Source organism: Solanum verrucosum, unplaced genomic scaffold (assembly GCF_900185275.1).
Source record: "Solanum verrucosum unplaced genomic scaffold, falcon-dt-bn FXZP01000072.1, whole genome shotgun sequence".
NCBI classification, from domain to species: domain Eukaryota; kingdom Viridiplantae; phylum Streptophyta; class Magnoliopsida; order Solanales; family Solanaceae; genus Solanum; species Solanum verrucosum.
In genome coordinates this window covers 114,185-123,708 of record NW_026020208.1, presented here as the reverse complement: position 1 = coordinate 123,708, position 9,524 = coordinate 114,185, and positions in this window count along the sequence as shown.

Sequence of the window (9,524 nt, the reverse complement as noted above, 5' to 3'; positions counted from 1 at the left end):
GTATCGTTGTATTGTTATTGTATTGTATTGTATCGTTGTATTGTTTCATATTGTATTGTATTGTATCGTATCGTATCGTATTGTATTGTATTGTATTGTATTGTAACACTCTGCTTGCATCATTGTTACCTATTGTATTGTATCGTAATCATACCTACAATGTTTGTTTTGATCGTTACTTAAAATGTATTGTATTGCATTGTTATATTTCGTTGTTACGTGACAATGAAATCCCCCATTTTATGAAACAATCGATTTGGTGTGTTTCCATTGTTACTTAATTTCTTTATCCAATGATATCCTTACATAATATTTCATAATACTATTTTACCGTTTACCCTATATTATTTAATTCTAGTCAAACCTCCTATCCTAGAATAATTAGGAATATTTTAGTAAATTTATAAATTACAATACAGTACGATACAGTCAAACCAAATTAAAAAATGTTATTAAACAACAACAAATAATACAGGCTATCCAAACATTGTATCTACCATAAAGTACAGTGCAATAGAGTACAATACAATACACAGTACACTATGAAACAATTGGTAACAATGATCCAAATAGAGTGTAGGTGGTGTATCGTATTACATTTTATTGGTTTAATGAAAATAAAACGATAGTGATAGTTCAAGTAGGAAATTAAAAGAATTGATAGTTGAACACTCTGTGTCACGCCCCGATCCTACACCCCGGACGTGGCTGACACTCGAGAACCATTGTTGACCCCAAGCGAACCGTTGGCCTGACTTACTTACTCAGCGGAAGACTCTAAGCATTATTACAATGATCAAATGCACTTTACTCAACTATTTAAATAAAATAAGTAAGAATGTTTAAAGGTCAAACATTCAACTTGGCCAAAATGGCAACTCAAGTCTTAACCAATGAAATAATAATGTAAAGACAACTGATTACTAATTATCTATGAAGCCTCTAAATCAAAGAGAGATGTCGAAACAAGACCCCTCAATCATCCTAAACAAAGAGGGATGTCGGAATGCAAAGAGGCTCACCAACTGACTCTGAGTGCTTAACTGGATCAACGAGGCGCTGGGTGATGATCCTGGTTACTTAAATCTGCATCATAATAAGATGCAGGCCAACTGGCATCAGTACATTGAATGTATGAGTATACGAGTTGGAATGCTAAACATAGTATAGGCTTAAAAAGAATCTGAAAGGAATGCTTACCTTGGATTTACTCAACTCATGAACAACTTAACACAATATAAAGCAATAAAACACATACAATATATAGAAAGCTTTTAAAACAGTAGAAAACAACTTAGTTCGTTAAAGAAATGCAATAACAAACTCAATTGTACTCCTGTAATAAAGTAATATAGTTTATGTGGGAGTTTCTCTAACCGACAACTACCACTATGAGCCTAAGTGGTGATACATCGTCTTGTCCATGCTGCCAGAACTGTCCTATACTTTGCCGTTATATAGAACGCCTTAACTAAGTGGATCCACTAGACTATGCTAAAAAGCAACTTAAGGAGTCATCTAAAAAGTATGATCTTTTACTACCCATGATGGCTACATGGTTTATGGAGACTTGAGTTAATATGAACTCACATCCCCATATCGGTGCTCAATACTACTCCCAAAAATATACTTAGCTCATATGATTTTAATCAAAACTTCTTTCTTTGTTTGAGATAATTACTCAAAACTTTAGCTTAAAAGCTCTCTTGGAAATCGGCGTTTCCCTTTCTTGTTCAAATGTGAAAACATTTTAAACTCTTGAGAATACTTAGTTCCCTTATAGATTTTTGAGAAATGAACTCAATTCTTTACTCTTTTCTTAACTCGAAACTTAAGTCTTAAAACAAAGTTAAAACTGTTGTGAAAGACTTTTGAAAACCTTATAAACTTCTCTTGACTTGCTTCTTAACTTGACTTTTAACTTTCCTTGAATTGAATTATGGATTCAAGGTTCATGATCTCATGTTTATGGATGATTTCATGATATTTAAATGTACCTTAGAGTATTGGAATCAACTAGAAAACATAGGTACACTGTTAAGGAACTAGTACGGAAAGATGGGGGAAGAATGGAAAGAACTGGCATCCCTGGCGCTCTGAGAGGCGCGGGGCGCCAGCCCTTGAAATTCAGAGACCAAGTTGGGGTGCTCTGGCTGGCGCAGCGTCCAGAGCCCAACATTCAAGGCCTGTTTTGGGGCGCGCTGAGAGGCGCGGCGCCCCACCCCTTTCCCCAGAAATCTCAAATTTTCTTCTTCATTTTTCATCTCTAAACCCTCTAATTTCACTTAGTTCTTTCCCCAATCACTGAGAATCATTCATATCCTCAATATATATTAGATTCAACTCAAAATTACACTCGAAAATATGAATCAAATCTCAAGCAAACTCCAACAACACAACCCACAAGAATTCAAACTAATTTCATCAAGAACTCAAAGGATTTACTTTCAAATCTAACATACTTCGCTGAATTGAATCATGATTGGTGCGTGAGTGAACTAACCCAATGCTGTGTGATCTGACTTACCTCGTAGGAATCACCCCTTGACGAAATCCACAAGCGAAATCGTTACGAACAACGATCTTGGTTCTTTTCTTTTTTCTTCTCCTCTTGCGTTCTTTCTCCAAAAACCCTAACTCTAATTTCAAAAGCGTAAACTGACCAATTTCAGTTTAGACCCTTAGAAATATTACCAAAAACGAATTAATTAAGTTGGGTATGGAAAAGACCAAACTACCCTTCCAAATCCGGATTGGACTTTCCTTAATCAAACAACCCAACTTCCAATGGACATATCTCACTATGAACTCGAAATTGCAAAAACTCGGCGGCGTTGGAAAGATTATTCCAAGATATTTCCTACAATATCTGGAAGCACACCTAACTCATTCTGAGCTAGGATTTATGGTCATTCGAAGTTGACCAAATATTTAACTTAATCATACTTCAAAAAATTTCCAAATTTTTATATACTTTCCGAGAATGACTATTTCCAATTTCTAACTTCTTCCTAGTTCTTTCAATTAGCGAGATGTTACAATATCTCCCCTTTGGAAACATTCGTCGTCGAATGAGACTAATCTTACTAAGCCAAGGGTGAAACATCAATCATTCAGTTCAAACACCCAACAAGCAAATGCAAAAACAACATGTTAACTTGTAAATAAATACCAAGAAAAGGATTAGTACTTTAATTTGGAACTTCTCCGGATTCAAAGAGATGTGTATATCTCTTCTTCATGTCTTCCTAAGCTTCCCAAGAAGCTTCCTCAACAAACTGATTCCTCCAAAGAACTTTGCCTGATACTACCTCTTTTGTTTACCACTTGCGAACTTGGCGATCTAGAATTTGATTAGGAATCTCCTCATAAGATAAGTTATCCTTGATCCCAATATCTTCAGTTTATATAGTTGTTTACTGCTTTATCGAGTCTAGTGTTAGTTTTAGGTTAGTTTTGTTAAATTTTTAAATCTTTTTTATTTTGGGTTCCTCAGCGTTTGTTTTTGGTACTTTTACTGAGGATAGTCCCTTTGAACCAACTAGGACTAGTTTTACTACTTTATTGAGTCTTAGAGTCGTCATAGGAGTGACAGTTCCCAATGATGGATGGATGACGACCGTCTTAAGGGAAAATTAGTCACATAGAGGAGTAGGATTGAGAAACCGACCTTGGTCTTTTGAAACTATGTCCGAAAAAGTTATCCAAACGTCATGGGTAATCATAATTGGAAAAGTGCAATAGACTGCTAACCTTGAAACAAGCATGTGTTCTTAGTTTTGACTAAAAAAAAGGGCTTAATTGTGTAGTAATACCGTAATATAAGTTGTATGAGCATGTTAGTTGATATGTCCTTATATGTGTCATGATTCCATGTGTGGTGAGTGTTGTTGGTTTTTGCTTAACTTGATATCTAGAACTTGCCCTGTGTGTGTTGAATTGGTAGCTTGTATGACATAGGGAATGTGATTGAGGCGTTTCTTTAAAAAAGCCAATTCTTGAACTCTACTTGTATGCCTACCATTGAAATAATCCCAAGTGAAGCCCCATTGAGCCTTTAGCCTTGTTTGTTGATAAGCCACATGATAAGCCGAAACCCGTTTGTTTGATACCAAGTTCTTTTGATCCTAATAGAGTCCTTAATGCACTATGTTAAGAAAAAGGGTTGAAAATTGTTGGTTGATACAAGAAAGGGTGAAATGCTAAACTGTGTGGGAAAGAAAAGAATAAGTAAAAATCTTTTTTTGCCCCTAGTCCTTAGTGACAATGTGCACCTCAACTCAATTGAGGGTGGCTATTTTAGAAATATGCTCTAAACATTGGCCCTGGTCCTATCAAGGATAATGTGTACCTCACTCGGACCTTAAAATCTAGAGTGAGGGTGGCAAGTGCAAAGGCATGAAAAAAAAAAAAAAATATATATATATATATATATATAAATAAAGGGCAAAGTTGGAGCAACAAAAAGGGGTAAATAGTCATGAACAAGTGTGTACTAGGAGGAAAGAAAAGTTAAGTAGGAGGTTGTTGGCAAAACAATGACATGTGCATTGGGGAGGTGTAGTCACTAAAATGATTCCTAAATATTCTTTCCCTTACCTTAAGCCGACATTACAATCAAATGAAAGTCCTCTTGATTCCTTGAGAAATATAATGCGAAATTAAGAATACGCTATAGTAAGAACTTCATTTGTGAGAGTGAGTTAATTGTTTGAAAAATAAGCCCTGTTGTTATTATGATTGCTTGAGTGAAAGGCTTTACTAAACACAAATAAGTGAGGGCATTCATGGCATGTGTTCAGATTATCTAATTGGTGTGTTTATATGAGTTTGCATTAACCCGGAAAAATAGTAAAATAGTCATTCTTTGAGCATGTGTTGTAACTTGGTGTAAATGTTGTGAAATGTTGCATCCATTGTGAACTACAAGATCATGATTAAAAATGTTTGGTCGATTTTAAGGTGGGTTGATAAGTCCAAGGGTTGTGAAAAATGAGTTGATAGTCTAAAGATTGTTTGAGGACAAACAAAAGTTTAAGTGTGGGGTGGTGATCTTAGGCATATTTATATGCCTAAGTTGTCAATATTCGCCCATGAATTGATTTAAGTAATGAATGATCTTGGCGCTTTGCTAGGCGCGACGCGCCAAGGTAGAAACATCAGAGCACCACACTGGACGCGATGGGAGGCGCGAAGCCCCACCCTTTTGCCGACTTTTCCAGTTTAAAAAGTGTTAAATAGGATTCCTACTTGGAATAGGTTATGTCTCCAAGTTTTCCAACTCTTATAAATAGCCTTAGGGTTCCATAGTTAGGGTCCGACTTTTTATTGGTGTGCAAGATCAAGTATCAACGTTTGTAATAGGTTTTGATCTTATAACTCTTCTATTTTCTAGAAATCCGATGAACAATTGTATTTTGTGGTTTTCTAATAACATGAGTGGCTAAGCGCCCTAGTTCTAGGGTTGTAGCTACGAATTGAATGATGATTATTTAAGGCTTTTTGAATTAATTCTTGGTTGTCATTATAAGTTACTTCTATATTCTTGTTTTAGTATTTCTTGACTGGCCATCTAGAGATAAATATATTGTCTAATATTAAAATCTAGAGATGAGGGGTTAGATAGACCAAAGAATATAGAGAGCTCGGTCGACCTATTTGATCGAGGTGATTAGTGTTAAGGAGTGACGCCCAGACAAATAACTTGCTTGGTTACGAAATAGGATGAAATATAACTGCTCCCCAGTTAGTCTATTTATCCCCGCTCAACGATGTAGTTAGATAGCTAATTTGAGTATGCGACGAAAAGTGTGTAGCCTGACTCGTACAATTAACCCTATAAACCAGTAACTTGACAACTAAAATTAGTTCTAAGCCGATAATATGATACATGAGATTCATTGCATACTGGTGCCCTGAAATTATCTTTTACTTGCCTGAATCATCATCTTAAAGTCGTTTAATCTTGGTTACTTTTATTTATTGCATAATTAGTAGTATTTAACAACCATCCCTATCTCAAACAGTTACTTTCAGTTTTATTTGTAGAATTGAGTGTCAAATATAAGTTGATCATAAGTTCCTTGGGAACGACAACTCGTTTCATTAAGAATCTACGTACACTTGCATGTATATTGGGGAGCAACAACGCCATATCTTCAAAGCAAATACTACAGCAGCCAGCTCTAAGTCACGGGTTGGGTAATTCTTCTCATGAACTTTCAACTGTCTGGAGGCATAAGCTATAACCTTGCCATTCTGCATTAATACGCAACCCAAACCCACTCTAGATGCATCACAATACACCACAAAACCTTGAGTACCTTCTGTTTAGGTTAATACTGGAGCAGTAGTTAACCTCTTTTTCAATTCCTGAAAGCTTTTCTCACAAGCATCAGACCATTGAAACTTCACTGTTTTCTGAGTTAACTTGGTCATAAGGGATGAAATGGATGAGAACCCCTCTACGAACCTTCTATAATAACCATCCAAACCCAAGAAACTCCTAATGTTAGTTGGAGATGTGGGTCTAGGCCAATTTTGCACTGCCTCAGTTTTATAGAGTATCAACTTTAATTCCCTCTCCAGACACAATGTGGCCTAAGAATGCCACAGATTCAAGCCAAAACTCACACTTAGAGAACTTGGCATACAACTCTCTATCTTTCAAAGTCTGAAGAACTATTCTGAGATGGCTAGCATGATACTCTTCATTACTTGAATAGATTAGTATGTCATCAATGAAGACGATAACAAACATATCTAAATAAGGTTTGAATACTCTATTCATAAGGTCCATGAACGCTGCAGGTGCATTAGTTAAACCGAACGACATGACCAGAAACTCATAATGACCATAATGGGTGCTGAATGCCGTCTTGGGAATATCACACTCCCTTACTTTCAACTGATGGTGGCCAAATCTAACGTCAATCTTAGAAAAACAAGAAGCACCCTGAAGTTGATCGAAAAAATCATCAATTCTCGGAAGAGGATATTTGTTCTTGATAGTAACCTTGTTCAACTGACGGTAATCTATACACATCCTAAGGGAACCATCTTTATTTCTCACAAATAAGACCGGAGCGCCCCAAGGTGAGACACTTGGTCGAATGAAACCCTTATCAAAGAGATCTTTCAACTGTTCTTTAAGCTCTTTCAACTCTACTGCTGCCATTCCATATGGAGGAATAGAGATATGACGAGTATCTGGAAGAATATCTATATTGAAGTCAATCTCTCTCAGGAGGGACTCTGGGTAGATCATCTGAAAAGACTTCAGGAAACTCTTTTACTATAGAAACTGACTAAATGAGAGGTATCTCATCACTAGAGTCACTAACTCGGACTAAGTGATAGACACAACCCTTAGAAACTAACTTTATTGCCTTAAGGTACGAAATAAAACGACCCTCATGCACTGCTGAACTACTTTTCCACTCTAAGACTGGCTCACTAGGAATTTGTAACTTAACAACTCGAGTTCTACAATCAATGGAGGCATAACATGTATGAAGCTAGTCCATACCTAGAATGACGTCGAAGTCTACGATGTCTAACTCAATTAAATATGCCATGGCGTCTTTGTGATTGACGGAAATGACACAATCACGATATACTCGCTTAACTATAATAGACTCTCTAACAGGTGTAGAAACACAAAAGGGTTCACAGAGTTTCTCAAGAAGAACATCAAAACTATTTGCAACACAAGGGGTTACAAAAGATAAAACTTGTTCCTGGGTCTAGCAAAGCATAAACATCAAGAGTAAAGACTTTGATCAAGTGACAACATCTGAAGAGTTCTCTTACTCTTGGCGACTAGTAATTGCATAAAGACGGTTTGTTCCTCCGCCAGTACCAAATATAGCTCCTATAGGTGCAACTTTGTCTGGTGGAGCAATTGATGACTGGGCTTTATTGCCTTGATTTCCACTACATTGCATGTTCTTAGGAAACTCTTTCATGAAGTGACCCTCTTGTACACACTTGAAACAACCTGACTGGACATCACGACACTTACCTGGGTTCTACCACACCTAGCACATGCAAGAGCCCAGTCATTAAAAAAACTTTCATGTGGATTGTTCATGGTCTAGGTGTTTGTGTCTATCGAGATACGTATGTTCTTAAAAAAATTTATTACTTTCAAACCGAAAAAACCAAAAAAACTGAACCAATCCCACGGTTATGTTTCTCGTTTGGTTTGGTTTGGTTTTAGAAATTTAAAAAACCGAGTAGATTAGTTTGGTTTTGATTTTCACCAATAATCGATCCAAATCGAACCACGAACACCCCTATCCGTATATTATTACTTAATTCTCTGTAATAAGTTTTTTATTTCTTTTTTCTTGCAGTCTTATTGGTAAATCCGTTTTCTTTCTCATTTTATTTAATTCCATTGTCATCACTTTCCTTCTTCTCATCAATAAACTCCACTTTTAGTTGGGGTTTGGAATGAGTTAGTTTTAGTGATTTTTGATCTTTATGTTATTTTTATGCTTCGAAAATATTTGGATAATATAAAAAACATTTAACTTTTATTTTTAAAAGTTGAAAAAATACCTAAAAAAAGTCAAAAGTCAATAGTTGGGTGTGCACTATTCGGGTTAAACCAAATAACCAAACCAAATCAAACCGAATTTTTATTCGGATTGATTTTTAGTTTTTCGGGTTGGTTTTGGATTAATAAATTGCTTTGTTTGATTTCTGATTTTAAAAAATAAAAACCGAAAAACCAAAAAAACCAAATTATATATATATATACAAGATAATGGTTCCCGTGATATGCATGGGCCCAATAATATAAATGGTATGTTTTGGGGCTAATAACGGAGTTTTTGAAGTGATTGTTTGCGTGGATAAAGGAATAAGTTTTTTTTTATCACAAACCTGTACTTTCTTTGACACTATTTAATGCATAATAAGACTACCCACATACAACATTTTTGAAATATTTTATGTTGTCAATTATCATGATTTATAGTATTTTTATGATAGATTCATTCAATTATAAGAATCAGTGGAATTTTTTGTATTTTTTTGAAAACATATTTTATGTTGTCAATTATCATGATTTATAGTATTTTTATGCAATTTTTAAAAATAAAAAACACAAAAAATTAAGACAAATAAATTAAAATGGACCTAATATATGTTATTTTTGTTGTCTCAATTTATGTGACACAAATAAAATTTGGAGAGTCATCCAAATTTTCATTTTTTTTTTAAAAATGTTTTAAGTTATTAATTATTGTGATTTATAATATTTTTATGTAACTTTCAAATAACCTACATTACTGGTCACTTTGTCCTAATTTATGTGATATGGATAAAATTACAAAATTAACCCTTTTAAAATGTCTTTTAAATATTTTAAGTTGTTAATTATTATTATTTATAATACTTTTTTCGGAAAAGGGTCAAAAATACCCCTAAACTATTGGAAATGGATCAAATATACCCTCTGTTTGATTTTGGGGTCAAAAATACCCTTACCGCTAGTGTATTGGCTCACTTTTACC